Below are 18,159 nucleotides of genomic sequence, written 5' to 3'. Positions count from 1 at the left end.
CGTTGTCGTCGGACGAAGTTGGAGACCGCCAGTTGTTTGGACCCGACTTGATTAAAGAGTCTGAACAGAAGGTGAAGTTGATTCGCGATAGGCTCAAGGTAGCCCAGTCGAGACAGAAGAGTTATGCGGATTCTAAACGCAAGGAGACAGTTTACGAAGTCGGAGACAGAGCATCTCTTCGAGTATCTCCACTTTGGGGAACAAAGCGTTTTGGAGTTAAAGGGAAGTTAGCACCACGATTTGTAGGACCATATCGAGTTTTGGAGCGTATGGGAGAAGTGGCCTACAAGTTGGAATTGCCCGAAGGATTGTCAGGAGTACATGATGTGTTCCACGTTTCTCAGTTAAAGAAATGTCACGCGGAGATGGCTGACATACCGTTGAGAGACACAGTGCCTTTGGAAACTATTCAGTTCGATAACGATTTGACCTACGAGGAGAAACCAGTTAAGATTCTCGAGTTTGCCAGCCGAGTTACCTGCAGCAAGGTTATCAAGTTTTGCAAAGTTCAGTGGAGCCACCACACGGAGGATGAAGCCACCTGGGAGCGAGAGGAAGATTTGCTCAAAGACCACCCTCACCTATTTTCTAGCCAACCCGAATCTCGAGGGTGAGATTCATCTTAAGGGGGGTAGGTTTGTAACATCCCAAATTTTCAATTTGGAATGTTATACATTAGATCATCATGCATATCATTTTTTTTGCATTTCCTAGAAATTCTACGCAACTCAATGACCCACGGAGAGAGTTGGGGATTTCGTTATTTTCATATTTGAGTTTTCTCAAATTTTGAGAATAGGATTTAATATTGAGGATTTAATAAAAAAATCAAATAAGATTTTATTTCGGAGTTTTTCGGTGTTTTATTTGAATTTAGGAAAAATGTGCGTTTTTCAAAATTGCATTTAGGGGCCAAATAAATGTTCACCTTGTGCGGCTTGATTTTAGAAGCCCGTGAAAATTTATTTCGGAATTTTTGGAGTCCATTTAGTATTTCTTTTTATTTTTCTTCCAAGCGGAATAATTAAAAAAATGAACCGACTTCGGGCCGTACCCAAGCGGGACACCGCCCGGGGACAGCCTTTAAATAGTGCCGCCCCGAGCCGCCCCAGCCCATCAGCCCCGCCTCGATCCGCATGCACCGCTGGAGCCGCCGCCGCCGCCGACGATCCCGCCGCCTGAGGTTCGTCGCGCCTCGTTTTCCGTGCCAAAAAAAAGAGAAAAAATATTCGGCGTTCGTCGTTTTTCTTTTTCTCGGATTAAATCCGCGATTTTTCTGATCGCGATTCCTAATCCGATTTTCATTTTAGTTTAACTTTTCGCTCATTTATCAAAATTAGGTGATTCAAGCGCCTAGAGTTTCATCTCGAAACTCTCTATCCGTTTAACCAACTTAAACAATATTTTGCTACTGTAAAATTTTCCCTAGATCCAGATTACTAGAACGAAGTTGTTTCCTTTCGCCGTTTGATTTTCGTTGCTTCATTCGATTTGATTATTTTTGCCAACCGGAGTTCTTAAGTTGAACCTTCTGGTTAGATTTCTTATTTGAGTTTTACCTGTGCATTAGATGAGTACTTATTGTATGCTTGTTTGTTTGTCTGCGATAGAATACCCAGAGTGCGCCGCCTGTTACTTCGAATCGCTAGGTTTCGCGGATCATCAGCAAGGCAAGTAACACTTTGATCATACCTTTTCTACTACCCAGTTTTATTGCATTAGATCAATCACCACACATTGCATGATTAGGATCTAATTAAATTGTGGCATGGGATGTAGGTAAGGTAGTACCTATTACCTGTTTATTATCAAAACTTTGGGAGTTACTTCTACGTTTGTTTATTATGCCATGCTATGCTAGTAGACGTGGATTGGGTGAGTGAAATCCATGACAAATGTGAGATTGTTAATTAATGGTTTATCTAAGGTGGCAACTTAAACACACATCTGGGTGGACTGAGGCACCTGGGTATTCCAGGACTTGCCTGTTTTCTTTTGGACCGCCACCCAGGCTCAAAGGGATCATGAGACTATTCATACTAGAAACTTCCGTGTGCAGCCACAAGCTATTATGGGCTCTAGCATAGTTGATTAAGTCGTGTGAACTCTTACAGTGGTAGACTAGCAGATGTAGGGGTTGTAGGTGGTACGGTCTACCCATCGTAAGGTGCAAACGCTTTTGAAAGACTATGTCTCGGTCATCTGTCTTCTCAAACACCATGTAGTGCGAGAAACCAGAAGGAGGCGATCGAGTCTTGTGGGGAAAAGTGCACAAACCTCTGCAGAGTGTAATAAACTAATCATGGTTAGCCGTGTCCCCGGTTATGGACATCTTGAGTACCTAGTACTTGGATTATCATGTGAATCTCAACATGTTACTTTAAATTAATTTCATTGGGTTATGTTTAATGATGATGCTTAATTGGGATTGAGAATGTTGTCAACCATTCTCAATGTTTAACAACCACCATGATAGTTAAATAAAAGTATTCCTTTGAAGTAGGGAAAATTTGGCTTTACGCAAAAATGTAACCATAGAGCTTTCCACCAGCCAAATATGCATATAGTATAGTTGTTTCATTCCATTACTCTCTATGTGTTACCTTGCCAGCATATTCCATGTGCTGACCCATTTTCGGGCTGCAATGTTAATGTTGCAGACTTTTTAGACGACGATTAAGGAGTTTTTAGGTCGTGGTTCTATACTCAGTGATGCCGTTGGAGTTGATGGACTCACTTATCTTCCAAGCCTTCCGCTGTTATAGTTATTAGATGGCCTTAAGCCATATTTATTGTAATAAGTTCTTTTTTGAGACACTCGATGTAATAAGTGTGTGATTGCTACTCTGCTATAAATCCTTCGAGTACTATGTGGTGTCAGCATTACTGATCCAGGAATGACACCGGAGCACAGAGATCAGACTGTTTGAGGTCTGGTCGCTACAGAATATGCTGGCAAGATAACACAGTAGAGCAAGAACAGAATAATGCTATCACTACATGCATATTTGGCTGGTGGAAAGCTCTATGGTTATAGTTTTTGCGAAAAGCCAATTTTTCCCTACAACAAAGGAATAGATTTTAATTTTACTATCATGGTAGTTGAAACATCAATGAGAAGGTTCCTCCAACTCAATCCCGATTAAAGTGATTAACATCCCAACAATATTATTTAATAAATGATGAGATACATGTGATAACTCAAATACTAGATACTCAAGAATTGTCCATAACCGGGGACACGGCTAACCATGATTAGATTATACACTCTGCAGAGGTTTGCGCACTTTTCCCCACAAGACTCGATCGCCTCCGTTGGATTTCCCGCACTACAAGGTGTTTGGGAAACGAATGACCACGACACAGTCTTTCAGAAACATTAACTCTTTACTCCGGACAGACCATACCAAACCTACATCCCACTACCTGCTGATCTGTCTCTTCAAGAGCTTCACATAGCTTACTCAACTATGCTAGAGCCCATAATAGCTTGTGGCTGCACACGAAATTTTTCTAGCATGAATCATCTCAGTTCCCTTTGAGCCTGGGTGGCGGTCCATAGGAAGATCACACGGGTACTCCGGGATTTCCAAAAATATAGGCAACACTGGGTACTCCAGGTGCCTCAATCCACCCAGATTTTAATTTAAGTTGCCACCTTAAGTTTGAACCATTAATTAACAATCGCACATCTGTCATGGATTTCACTCAAACCCAAACCACGTCTACGAGCATAGCATAGCATAGTAATATAAGCAACGCATAAAGTAACTCCCAAGGGTTTGAATGTAACAGGGTAATAGGTTCTACCTCAACAACTACTTCCCAACCCACATGTTAATGATATCCTAATCATGCAATGTTTGAGTATTGGAACTAATGCATAAAAACTAGGTGATAAAAGGGACATGATCAAAGTGTTACTTGCCTTGCTGACGGTCTGCGAAACCTAGGGACTCGTAGTAGCACGCTTCGCACTCCGGGTGTTCTATCGCAAACAAACAATAACTTACATAAGCAATAAGCAAAGAAGCACAAGTAAATCTCAAATAAGAGGGGTTGACCAGAAGGTTCAACTTAAGAACTCCGGTTCGCAAAAAGAATCAAATCAAACGAAGCAACGAAACTCAAACGGCGAAAGAAAGAAGCTTTGTTTACTAATCTGAACCTAGGTCAAATTTTACAGTAGTAAAAACTTATTTGAGTTGGTTAAACAGAAAGAGGGTTTCGAGACGAAACTCTAGGCGCTTGAATCGCCTGATTCCGACTAACGAGCGAAAAGAAAAACAGAAACTAAAATCGGATCAGAAATCGCGATCAGAAAAAATCGTTGAATAAATCCAATAAAATAAAATTGACGAACAGACTAACGGATGAGCGTTCGTTAGCAGGATCTAACGGGCGAAAACCGTTCGTTAAAATGAACGTACAGACAAACGTCCGCTAACTAGAAGAACCGAGAAAAAACTGGCGAATCCGGAAAAAAAACGGATCTAGGGTTTTCTAAAAAAACGAACGGTTTAAAAAAACGGCGGCGGGTCCGGCGGCTACCTCCGGCGAGGGGGCTCCGGCGACGGTGGCAAGCAGCGGCGGCGGTGGCTAGCGCGGGCGGCGGCTGCTGCGGCAGGGTTGGCGGCGGTGACGGTGTGGTGTTGGGGCTCGGGGGCGGGCGTATATAAAGGGCGGGGCGGCGGCGTGACTTGGAGGAGGGGGCAAGGTGCGGCGGCAGGCGGAGTCCGACTCGGACTCCGGTCCGAACGGAGGCGGTGGCGCGCGCGCAGGAGCTGGCGGCGGCGGCCTGGCTCAGCTGGGCCTTAGGCCCAGTTGGGCGCGGAACTTTTTTTAAAATAATTCCGCCGACAGAAATAAAATCCTAGAAATAAATAAATAAAAATCTAAAAATGCCAAAACAAATTTTCACCGTCTAAATAAAATATTTAGAACGAGATGAACATTTCCTTGGCCCTAAAATGCAATTTTGAAAAACGTGCAATTTTTCTAATGCAAACAAAATTGCAATAAAATCCAAATAATACAAATATTTGATTTTAATATTTTTCGTCCAATATTTCAATTATCTTGGAGAAGTCATATTATCTCCTCTCATATATTTTAGTATGAAATATTTTCAGAGAGAAAATAATTAAAACCAAAATCCTAGTTTCAAAATTTGATAAAATCAAATTTGAAAACCGGGAAAATCCCCAACTCTCTCCGAGGGTCCTCGAGTTGCTTAGGATTTCGAGGATCACTAGACGAAAAGCAAATAAAACATGATATGCATGGATGACTATGTATAACATTCCAAATTGAAAATTTTGGGATGTTACAAACCTACCCCCCTTAAGATGAATCTCGCCCTCGAGATTCGGGTTGGCTAGAAAATTGGTGTGGGTGGTCTTTGCGAAGATCATCCTCTCGTTCCCAGGTGGCTTCGTCCTTGGTATGGTGGCTCCACTGAACTTTGTAAAACTTGATAACTTTACTGCGAGTGACTCTGCTAGCAAACTCAAGAATCTTTACTGGCTTTTCCTCGTAAGTCAAATCACTGTCCAACTGAATTGCCTCCAAGGGTACTGTATCTCTTAACGGTATATCGGCCATCTCAGCATGACACTTCTTCAGCTATGAAACATGGAACACATCATGAACTCGTGACATTTCCTCGGGTAACTCCAACTTGTAGGCAACTTCTCCCATCCGTTCCAAAACATGATACGGTCCTACAAATCTCGGAGCTAGTTTGCCCTTAACTCCAAAACGTTTCACTCCTCGCAAGGGAGATACTCGCAGATGTACTCTATCTCCAATTTCATAGGTTACCTCTTTGCGTTTGGAGTCCGCATAACTCTTCTGCCTAGACTGAGCAATCTTCAGTCTATCACGAATCAATTTAACCTTCTCCTTAGACTCTTTGATCAAGTCTGATCCAAACAACTGTCGGTCTCCTACCTCATCCCACATCAAAGGTGTTCTACACCTGCGTCCATACAGGGCTTCAAACGGTGCCATCTTCAAACTGGCTTGGTAGCTATTGTTGTACCAGAACTCTGCGTAGGGCAAATTGTCATCCCAACTAGATCCATAATCTAGCGCACAGGCTCTCAACATGTCCTCCAAAATTTGGTTCACTCTCTTGGTTTGTCCATCTGTCTACGGGTAAAAACCTGTATTGAATTCTAACCTTGTTCCCAAAGTCTGATGTAACTGATGCCAGAACTTTGAAGTAAACTATGTTCCTCTATCTGATACGATGGTCCTCGGAACTCCATGCAGACATACGATCCTGGACATATAAATCTTGGCCAACTTTGCACTGGTATAAGTGGTTTTCACTGGGATGAAGTGGGCCACTTTGGTCAAGCGATCAACTACTACCCATATGGAAGCATATCTTGCTTTAGTCCTGGGTAATCCGGTGATAAAATCCATGCCAAGTTTATCCCACTTCCATTCGGGTATCGGCATAGGCTGTAATAATCCTGCTGGCTTTTGATGTTCTGCCTTCACTCGCTGACATACATCACATGCGGCTACATACTCGGCAATATCCTTTTTCATACCGGTCCACCAGAAACGTTCCTTCAAATCTAGATACATCTTGGTGTTTCCGGGGTGTATCGAGTATGGTGAGTCATGAGCCTCTTGAAGTATTAACTTCCTGATCTCCTGGTTATTGGGCACATAAACTCGATCCTCAAACCATAAGGTATCGTGCTTGTCTTCACGAAAACCTTTGGCCTTTCCTTTGCTTATCTTCTCCTTTATCTCGGCAATCTCCTTGTCATCCTTCTGAGCTTCCTGAATCTTGTCCAGCAATGTCGACTGGACTTCCATTGTTGCAACGAATCCTCTAGGGACAATCTCCAATTGAAGTTCCATGATATTCTCTGCTAACTCCTTCGGCAGTCCCTTACTTTCAAGGATATTAGCATAACTCTTCCTGCTCAAAGCGTCTGCTACAACATTGGACTTTCCTGGGTGATAGTGTAGCTTTATATCATAATCTTGTATAAGCTCCAACCATCTCCTCTGTCTAAGGTTCAGTTCCTTCTGGGTGAACATGTACTTCAAACTCTTATGGTCCGTGTATACATCACATCGGTTTCCAATAAGGTAATGCCTCCAGGTCTTCAATGCATGCACTACGGCTGCTAACTCCAAATCATGCGTGGCATAGTTCAACTCATGAGGTTTTAGTTGTCGTGAGGCATATGAAACAACTCTTCCATCCTGCATAAGTACACATCCAAGTCCTAAGCGAGAGGCATCGCAATACACTTGGAATTCCTAATGTATATCCGGCAGTGTTAGCACTAGTGTTGTAGTCAACCGTTCCTTAAACTCCTGGAAACTTGCCTCGCAATCTTCTGTCCATTTAAACTTAGTATCCTTCTTTAACAGTTCAGTCATTGGCTTTGCAATCTTGTAGAAGTTCTCAATGAATCTCCGATAGTAACCTGCGAGTCCAAGGAAACTGCAGATCTCGCTAACTGAGGTGGTGCCAACCATTCAGTGACTGACTGAATTTTGCTGGGGTCTACTGATATACCTTCTCCTTATATAATATGTCCAAGGAATCCGACTTCCTTCAACCAAATTTCGCATTTGCTAAACTTAGCATACAACTGGTGTTCCCTGAGTTTCTCGAGAACTAAGCGCAAATGCTCCTTGTGCTCCTCCTCGTTCTTTGAGTATACCATAATATCATCAATAAACACCACAAAAAACTTGTCCAAGTACTCCATGAACACCTTGTTCATCATGCTCATGAAATAAGCAGGGGCATTAGTCAGTCCAAATGACATGACCATGTACTCGTATAATCCATAACGTGTCGTCAATGTTGTCTTTGGTATATCCTTCTCACGTATCTTCAACTGATGGTATCCTGATCGCAGATCGATCTTCGAAAACACCTTAGGTCCTTGCAACTGATCAAACAGATCGTTGATCATCGGCAGTGGGTACTTGTTCTTAATCGTCACCTCATTCAAGGCTCGATAATCAACAACCATCCTTAGGGATTTGTCCTTCTTCTCCACCAAAAGCACAGGGGCTCCCCAAGGTGATGAACTTATTCGAATGTATCCTTTTTCCAGTAACTCCTTGATCTGTTTCTTAATTTCCTCCATGTCATTTGCGGGCATACGATAGGGTCTCTTGGATATTGGTCCTGTTCCTGGCAACGGCTCTATCAAAAACTCAATGTCTCCATCGGGTGGCATGCCCGGTAACTCCTCTAGAAAAACATCCGGATAATCCTTCACTACAGGCACTTCCTCCTGAACAACTCCCGTAAGGGCATTCACTTGGCTCCTCCTAGGCACATGCCTAGACACATACTTAATCCTTTTTCCCTCCAGGGTGGTAAGGTAAATCGTCTAACTAGCACAATCAATACTCCCTCCAAACTTTGGCATCCAGTCCATACCTAATATCACATCCAATCCTTGTGACTCCAAGATAATTAGGTCGGACGGAAAAACATGTGTGCCAATGGTTAAGGGTACCTGGTCGCACCATCGACTAGCCATGTATTCTGCTCCGAGCGAGCTTACTAACAGAGGGATCCTAAGGGTTTGGGTTGGTAGCTTAAACTTATCCACAAATCCCCTTGATATGTATGAATGCGATGCACCAGTATCGAAAAGAACAAGAGTGGTAAATGACTTAACCAAAAACTTACCTATTACCGCATCTGGCTGCTCTTCAACCTCCTCCACGTTAATGTGGTTCACTTGTCCTTTGTTGAATGGATTAGGCTTCTTCCCCACGCTCCCATTTCCGTTTTTAGAACCATTGTGGTTATGTGATCCTCCTCCAATGTGGTTGTGACCTCCATGGTTATGAACAAGTCCTCCTGAGTTCGGGGTTAGGCGAGGCCTCTGCTAAGCTCCTGAGTTATACTTCCCTTGTCCATACTTTCTCTTGCGGCTCTCAATCTGCTGCTGCTTCCCTTCAATCATAAGAGCCTTATCTACCAACTCCTGGTAGTTGTTGAAGGTTGCTACCATCAAGTGCATGCTCATCTCATCATTCAGCCCTTCCATAAACTTCTCCTGCTTCGCGGCATCGGTGGCCACATCATCAGGGGCATAGCGAGATAACTTGCTAAACTCATCCACGTATTGTGCCATAGTACGGTTCCCCTGACGTAGGTTGCGGAACTCCCGCGTCTTCATCTGCATAGCTCCAGTTGAGACATGGGCCGTGCGGAAAGCTTGCTGAAACTGGTCCCAAGTGACGTTGGCTATGAGGAAAGTGGCTGTGTAATTCTCCTACCATGAGGCTGCAGGTCCATCCAATTGATGTGCGGCAAAATGCACCCTCTCAGCATCCGTGCAACCTGTGGTGGTCAACTCTCTTCCAATACAGCATAGCCAATCATCAGCAACTATAGGCTCGGTGCTACTGGAAAACACCGGCGGTTGTAACCTTAGAAAATGGGCTAGGTTGTCCATTGGCGGCGGGTTGTTGTTGTTGTTATTGTTGTTGTTGTTGCCCTGGTTCTGAACTAGCAATTGCATCAAAGTATTCTTCTACTGGATCAACTGAGTGAGCTCCGGTGGGAAAACAAAAACCGGGGTCACGTCTCGGAGGCATCTGATGGGTTTAGATGGAAGAGATCTGAATAGAAAGGGGTCTAATGAGAAAACACTACCCATATGCACATGAGACAAACACAAACATTTCACTCAATCAATCAAGCAAGGGCATACAAACGGTCTAGAACTATCGCAAAAGTGCTCATCTACTACTAATTACATGGGGGAATACTACTAATATTTGGTGGTCATCTAGAAATTTTGATCGGTGGAAGACTCCATGATGTCTGCTCCAGCTTCGTCTTCAAAGTTATCATCACTGGGTTCGGAATCGGTGTCGTCAATGATGATGTAATCCTCGGGGTGTATCTCCTTGGGTTCTTCTTCTTCTTCTTCTATTGATGTTGGTCCTCCTATGAATATTCCGATCTTCTTGACTAAGTCGTCATACTTCTCCAGTAGTGTCTTGATTTCCTCCTCATATCCATCGCGTGTAAACTTGAGTTCTTCCTCTAGCTTGATGATTCTAGCCTTCACCTTCTTCAAGTCCATCATGTCCGCGCACATCTGGTTCTCCTGACGTCGAATGTGCTGGTTTAACTCATGGATGAAAGCTGTAATGGATCTATCCTTCCTGGTGTTGATTACTTCCCATTGCTCGTCTCGGCGCCCACATATTTGGTAGATAGTGTCCTTAAGCTCCCTGTTGTAGACCTCTCCAATGCGTCCCATGGTAATGTGGGCAGCCATGCTCTTGCCTAGACTCCAGGTGGGTGCTTCAAAAGAAAACTCTATGGGTTTAGAAGTTGGCGAGAATGTCCTTCCTGGAACTTGTACTTGAACCATCTAGCGCTCCTCTTCACGTAAAGTGGCGTTGTATGTTCCGGTGAAGCATGGTATTCCAATGTTCAAGTAGCTAGTGACTTCCTTCAAGTGGCGTCCAAAAGGTGTGTCTTCATCCGATTGTGCAAACTTGTTCTTCATCTCCGCCATCCTAAAGAGTAGAAAATGGAGAGAAGTCAGAAAACAGAAGAGAAGTGTGACCTAGGGTTTATCTTAGTGGTCGTGTCCTACACTCAGTGTGTGCTCTGATACCATCTTGTAGCGACCCGACCTCAGATGGTCAAGTCTCTGTGCTTCAGTGTCATCCCTGGATCGGTAATGCTGACACACACAGTACTCGAAGGATTTATAACAGAGTGGCAATCACACACTTATTACATCGAATGTCTCAAGAGAGAACTTAATACAATAATATGGCTTAAGGCCATCTAATACGATAACAGCGGAAGGCTTGGAAGATAAAGTGAGTCCATCAACTCCAACGGCATAACTGAGATGCACGGCAACGACCTAACGACCTTACTCCTCGTCTGAAAAGTCTGCAACATAATACGTTGCAGCCCAAAAACGGGTCAGCACATGGAATATGCTGGCAAGATAACACAGTAGAGCAAGAACAGAATAATGCTATCACTACATGCATATTTGACTGGTGGAAAGTTCTATGGTTATAATTTTTGCGAAAAGCCAATTTTTTCCTACAACAAAGGAATAGATTTTAATTTTACTATCATGGTAGTTGAAACATCATTGAGAAGGTTCCTCCAACTCAATCCCGATTAAAGTGATTAACATCCCAACAATATTATTTAATAAATGATGAGATACATGTGATAACTCAAATACTAGATACTCAAGAATTGTCCATAACCGGGGACACGGCTAACCATGATTAGATTATACACTCTGCAGAGGTTTGCGCACTTTTCCCCACAAGACTCGATCGCCTCCGTTGGATTTCCCGCACTACAAGGTGTTTGGGAAACGGATGACCGGGACACAGTCTTTCAGAAACATTAACTCTTTACTCCGGACAGACCATACCAAACCTACATCCCACTACCTGCTGATCTGTCTCTTCAAGAGCTTCACGTAGCTTACTCAACTATGCTAGAGCCCATAATAGCTTGTGGCTGCACACGAAATTTTTCTAGCATGAATCATCTCAGTTCCCTTTGAGCCTGGGTGGCGGTCCATAGGAAGATCACACGGGTACTCCGGGATTTCCAAAAATATAGGCAACACTGGGTACTCCAGGTGCCTCAATCCACCCAGTTGTTAATTTAAGTTGCCACCTTAAGTTTGAACCATTAATTAACAATCGCACATCTATCATGGATTTCACTCAAACCCAAACCACGTCTACGAGCATAGCATAGCATAGTAATATAAGCAACGCATAAAGTAACTCCCAAGGGTTTGAATGTAACAGGGTAATAGGTTCTACCTCAACAACTACTTCCCAACCCACATGTTAATGATATCCTAATCATGCAATATTTGAGGATTGGAACTAATGCATAAAAACTGGGTGATAAAAGGGATATGATCAAAGTGTTACTTGCCTTGCTGACGGTCTGCGAAACCTAGGGACTCGTAGTAGCACGCTTCGCACTCCGGGTGTTCTATCGCAAACAAACAATAACTTACATAAGCAACAAGAAAAGAATCACGAGTAAATCTCAAACAAGAGGGGTTGACCAGAAGGTTCAACTTAAGAACTCCGGTTCACAAAAAGAATCAAATCAAATGGAGCAACAAAACTCAAACAGCGAAAGAAAGAAGCTTCGTTTACTAATTTGAACCTAGGTCAAATTTTACAGTAGTAAAAACTTATTTGAGTTGGTTAAACGGAAATAGGGTTTCGAGACGAAACTCTAGGCGCTTGAATTGCCTGATTCCAACTAACGAGCGAAAAGAAAAACAGAAACTAAGATCGGATCAGAAATCGCGATCAGAAAAAATCGCGGAATAAATCTGATAAAAGAAAACTGACGAACAGACTAATGGACAAGCGTTCGTTAGCTGGATCTAACGGGCGAAAACCGTTCGTTAAAACGAACGTACGGACGAACGTCCGCTAACTAGAAGAACCGAGAAAAAAACTGGCGAATCCGAAAAAAAGGATCTAGGGTTTTCTAAAAAACCGAATGGCTTAAAAAAACCGGCGGCGGGTCCGGCGGCTACCTCCGGCGAGGGGGCTCCGGCGACGGCGGCAGCGGCTAGCGCGGGCGGCGGCTGCGGCGGCAGGGTTGGCGGCGGTGGCGGTGTGGTGTTGGGGCTTGGGGGCGGGCGTAAATAAAGGGCGGGGCGGTGGCGCGACTTGGAGGAGGGGGCAAGGCACGGTGGCAGGCGGAGTCCGACTCAGACTCCGGTCCGAGCGACGATGGTGGCGCGCACGCAGGAGGCGGCGGCGGCGGCCTGGCTCGGCTGGGCCTTAGGCCCAGTCGGGCACGGAACTTTTTTTAAAAATAATTCCGCCAACAGAAATAAAATCCTAGAAAAAATAAATAAAAAACTAAAGATGCCAAAACAAATTTTCACCGTCTAAATAAATTATTTAGAACGAGATGAACATTTTATTGGCCCTAAAATGCAATTTTGAAAAACGTGCAATTTTTCTAATGCAAACAAAATTGCAATAAAATCCAAATAAAACAAATATTTGATTTTAACATTTTCCTCCAATATTTCAATTATCTTGGAGAAGTCATATTATCTCCTCTCATATATTTTAGTATGAAATATTTTCAGAGAGAAAATAATTAAAACCAAAATCCTTGTTTCAAAATTTGATAAAATCAAATTTGAAAACCGGGAAAATCCCCAACTCTCTCCGAGGGTCCTCGAGTTGCTTAGGATTTCGAGGATCGCTAGACAAAAAGCAAATAAAATATGATATGCATGGATGACTATGTATAACATTCCAAATTGAAAATTTTGGGATGTTACACTCTCAAATACCTGTGTCCAAAGAGGATGAAGAAAATACAAATGTTACTTGCCCTTTTGGTACTTTTGCTTATAGACGTATGCCTTTTGGTTTATGCAATGCACCTGCTACCTTTCAAAGATGTATGACTGCTATATTCTTTGACTTTTGTGAAAAGATTGAGGTATTCTTGGATGATTTTACTGTTTATGGAACTTCTTTTGATGATTGCTTAAGACCCCTTGATCGAGTTTTGCAGAGATGTGAAGAAGCTAATCTTGTCTTGAATTGGGAGAAGTGCCACTTTATGGTGAATGAAGGTATTGTCTTGGGGCATAAAATTTCTGAAAGAGGTATTGAAGTTGATAAATCTAAGGTTGATGCTATCAAAAAGATGACGTGTCCTAAGGACATTAAAGGTATAAGAAGTTTCCTTGGTCATTCCGGTTTTTATAGGAGGTTCATTAAGGACTTCTCTAAAATTTCTCGGCCTCTGACTAATCTCTTACAAAAAGATGTTCCTTTTGTTTTTGATTATGATTGTGTAGAAGCATTTGAAATACTTAAGAAAGCCTTGACCTCTGCACCTATTGTTCAGCCTCCTGATTGGAATTTACCATTTGAAATTATGTGTGATGCTAGTGATTATGCTATAGGGGCTGTTCTAGGACAAAGAGTTAATAAGAAATTAAATGTTATCCAATATGCTAGTAGAACTCTAGACAGTGCTCAGCGAAATTATGCTACTACTGAAAAAGAATTTTTAGCAGTTGTATTTGCCTGTGATAAGTGTAGTGATCCAACCTCAAACGGTTGAATCTCTGTGCATAAGTGTCATCCCTGGATCAGTAATGCTGACACACACAGTACTTGAAGGATTTATAACAGAGTGCAATCACACACTTATTACATCGAATAACTCATAAAAGAGTACTTGTTACAATAATATGGCTTAAGGCCATCTAAATACGATAACAGCGGAAGGCTTGGAAGATAAAGCGAGTCCATCAACTCCAATGGCATAGCTGAGTGCATGACAACAACCTAGCGCACCTTACTCTTTGTCTGAAAAGTATGCAACATCATATGTTGCAGCTCGAAACGGGTCAGCACATGGAATATGCTGGCAATATAACACAGTAGAGCAATGAACATGTGAATGCTATCACTACATGCATATATGGCTGGTGGAGGCTCTATGGTTATAATGTTTTTGCGAAAAGCCAATTTTTTCCTACAACAAAGAAATATATTTTATTTAACTATCATGGTAGTTGGAAAAACACTGAGAATGGTAAGTCCCCATCTCAATCCCAATTAAAAAGTAATTAACATCCCAACAAATTAATTTAGAGTGATGAGATCAACGTGATAATTCAAGAACCAGATACTCAAGATGTCCATAAGCGGGGACACTGCTAACCATGATTAGTTTGTACTCTCTGCAGAAGTTTGCGCACTCTTCCCCACAAGACACGATCTCCTCCGTTGGTTTTCTCGCACTACATGGTGTTTGAGAAACGGATGACCGAGACACAGTCTTTCAGAAGCATTAACTCTTTACTCTGGGTGGACAGTTACACCTACTTTCCCCTACATCTGCTAGCCCACCACTGAAAGAGGTCATGCAAATTACTCAACTATGCTAGAGCCCATAATAGCTTGTGGCTGCACACGGAAGTTTCTAGCATGAATAATCTTATGATCCTTTGAGCCTGGTGGCGAACCAAAAAGGACAGCACTGGTATATCCCCAGGTGCCCGCAGCCAATCCACCCAGATGTGTGTTTAAGTAGCCACCTTAATTTAACCATTAATTAACAATCTCACATCTGTCATGGATACACTCAAACCCAATCCACGTCTACGAGCATAGCATGGGAAATTAAGCATAACGTAGAAGTAACTCCCAAGGTTTGATAATAAAAGGGCAATAGGTTCTACCTCATCATCTAATTCCCGAACCCACATGTTAAGAGATCCTACTCATGTAATGTTTGAGGATTGTAACTAATGCATAAAAAACCAGGTAATAAAGGGATATGATCAAAGTGTTACTTGCCTTGCTGATGATCCGCAAAACCTAGTGACTCGTAGTAGCATGCTGCGCACTCCGGGAATTCTAGCGCAAACAAACAATAGCATACATAAGCACTCAAGCAAAGATAAGGCGAAAACTTCAAATAACAAGATCCAAATCTGAAAGTTCAACTGAAGATGTTCGACTTAAAAAAAGAAACGATCAAACCGGAGGTACAAAACTGAAACTACGGTCAAAAGAACTTCGAATTCAAATCTTCTTGAAACCAAATTTTAAATTGTGAAAACCTTGTTCAAGTTGATTAAACAGAAAGAGAGGTTCAAGACGAGATTTTGGCATTGGTTTCACTGATTTGGACAAATGGTTAAGAAATGGCGAGGGTTCGAAGATCGGGGGCTAATCTGCGATAAAAATAATTGCGGATAGGTCCCTGACAGAATATAAAATAAAAAGAAAATGCTAACAAACGAGCGTTCGCTGTCTGAACCTAACCGGCGAACATCGTTCGTTAAAACGAACGGACGAACGTCCGCTAAATAAAATAAACCGACGAAAACCGATCTAAGAAAATAAACTGGAAAACTAAAAAAATCGAGGTTAACCGAGGAAAACCGACCAGTCAAAACGGGTTCAATGGCAGCGGCTCTGGCGAGATCCGCGGTGGCGGAGACGGCGGTCGACGGCTGCGGGGCGGCGGGGCGCGGCTGCGGGCAACGACGGTGAGCGGCGGCGCGACGCGGGGCAGCGGGCGGCGGCGGCGGCTTCTAGCGATGGCGGTTAAAGGCGGCGGCGGAGCGGCTCGATGGGAGGAGGCGGCGGGCCTCGGCCCTATTTAAAGGCGGGGGGTGTGTGGCTTGGGGAGGGGGGTCGCTCGGAGGAGGAGTCCTCCCTGGACTCGGCTGCGGTGGCGTGCGCCGGCCGGACTCCCGTCCGGAGTCGGTCGGGGCGCAGGGGTGGGCTGCGGCGGCAGCCTGGCTCGGCTGGGTCGTTGGCCCAGTCGGGCGCGCGACTTTTTTTTTAACAATTCCGCCGACAGGAAAAAAATCCTAAAAAAATTAAAATAAAAATCTAAAAATGCTAGAATAAATTTTCACCGTCTAAATAAAATATTTAGAACTTAGTGAACATTTTCTTGGCCTGAAAATGCAATTTTGAAAAAAATGCATATTTTTCTAATTCAAATAAAATACAATAAAATCGAAATAAAATAATTTATTTGATTTTAATAATTTTCCTCCAATATTTCATTTATTTTGTAGAAGTCATATTGTCTCCTCTCATATATTTTTAATATTGGAAATTTTATTTGGAGAGAAAATGATTAAAACCAAAGTGGTCCACTTTTTAATATTTGAGAAAAATCAAATATGAAAACAATAAAATCTCCAACTCTCTCCGTGGGTCCTTGAGTTGCTTAGTATTTTGGGATCACAAAGCTGAAATGCAAATAAAATATTATATGCATATGATGACCAATGTATAACATTCCAAATTGGAAATTTGGGATGTTACAAACCTACCCCCCCCCTTAAGGTGAATCTCGCCCTCGAGATTCGGGTTGGCTAGAAAATAGGTGTGGGTGGTCTTTCCGTAGATCATCCTCTCGTTCTCAGGTGGCTTCATTCTCGGTATGGTGGCTCTACTGAACTTTGCAAAACTTGATAACCTTACTGCGCGTGACTAGGTTGGAAAACTCGAGCATCTTGACCGGTTTCTCCTTATAGGTCAGATCACTATCCAACTGAATTGCTTCCAGGGGCACTGTATCTCTCAGAGAGATATCGGCCATTTCTACATGGCACTTCTTCAACTGGGAAACGTGAAACACATCATGAACTCCTGACAATCCTTCGGTTAACTCCAACTTGTAGGCCACCTCTCACATACGTTCCAGAACTCGGTATGGTCCTACAAATCTCGGGGCTAACTTTCCCTTAACTCCAAAATGTTTAACTCCTCGCAGAGGTGACACACGGAGATATGCTCTGTCTCCGATTTCATAGGCTACTTCTTTGTGTTTTGAGTCTGCATAACTCTTCTGCCTGGACTGAGCTACCTTCAGTCTATCTCGAATCAACTTAACCTTCTCTTCGGACTCTTTGATCAAATCTGGTCCAAACAACTCGCGGTCTCCAACTTCATCCCACATCAACGGTGTTCTGCACCTTCTTCCATATAGAGCTTCGAAAGGTGCCATCTTCAAACTGGCTTGGTAACTGTTGTTGTATGAGAACTCCGCGTAAGGCAAATTATCATCCCAACTAGATCCATAATCTAGTGCACAAGCTATCAACATGTCCTCTAGAATCTGATTGACTCTCTCGGTCTGTCCATCTGTCTGCGGATGAAAGGTTGTACTGAACTCTAGCCTGGTGCCTGGTACGTCCATTTTGCAACATGCTTTTATATCGATATTTATTGCATTATGGGCTGTTATTTCACATTATGTCACAATACTTATGGTTATTCTCTCTTATTTTACAAGGTTTACATAAGGAGGGAGAATGCCGGCAGCTGGAATTCTAGGCTGGAAAAGGAACAAATACTAGAGACCTATTCCGCACAACTCCAAAAGTCCTAAAACTCCGCGGAACACCTTATAATAAATAATGAAAAATCCTCGCCAAAGATGAAGACCAGGGGGCCCACACCCTGCTCACGAGGGTGCCCCCCCTAGGGCGCGCCCCCTACCTCGTGGGCCCCCTGGTGGCTCTCCGATGACCATCTTCTCCTATATGAAGTCTTTCGTCGAGAAAAAAATAAGAAGCAACCTTTCGGGACAAAACTCCGCCGCCA

The sequence above is a fragment of the Triticum aestivum genome, chromosome 1A, assembly GCF_018294505.1.
Source record: "Triticum aestivum cultivar Chinese Spring chromosome 1A, IWGSC CS RefSeq v2.1, whole genome shotgun sequence".
NCBI classification, from domain to species: domain Eukaryota; kingdom Viridiplantae; phylum Streptophyta; class Magnoliopsida; order Poales; family Poaceae; genus Triticum; species Triticum aestivum.
This window is presented reverse-complemented; position numbering follows the sequence as displayed.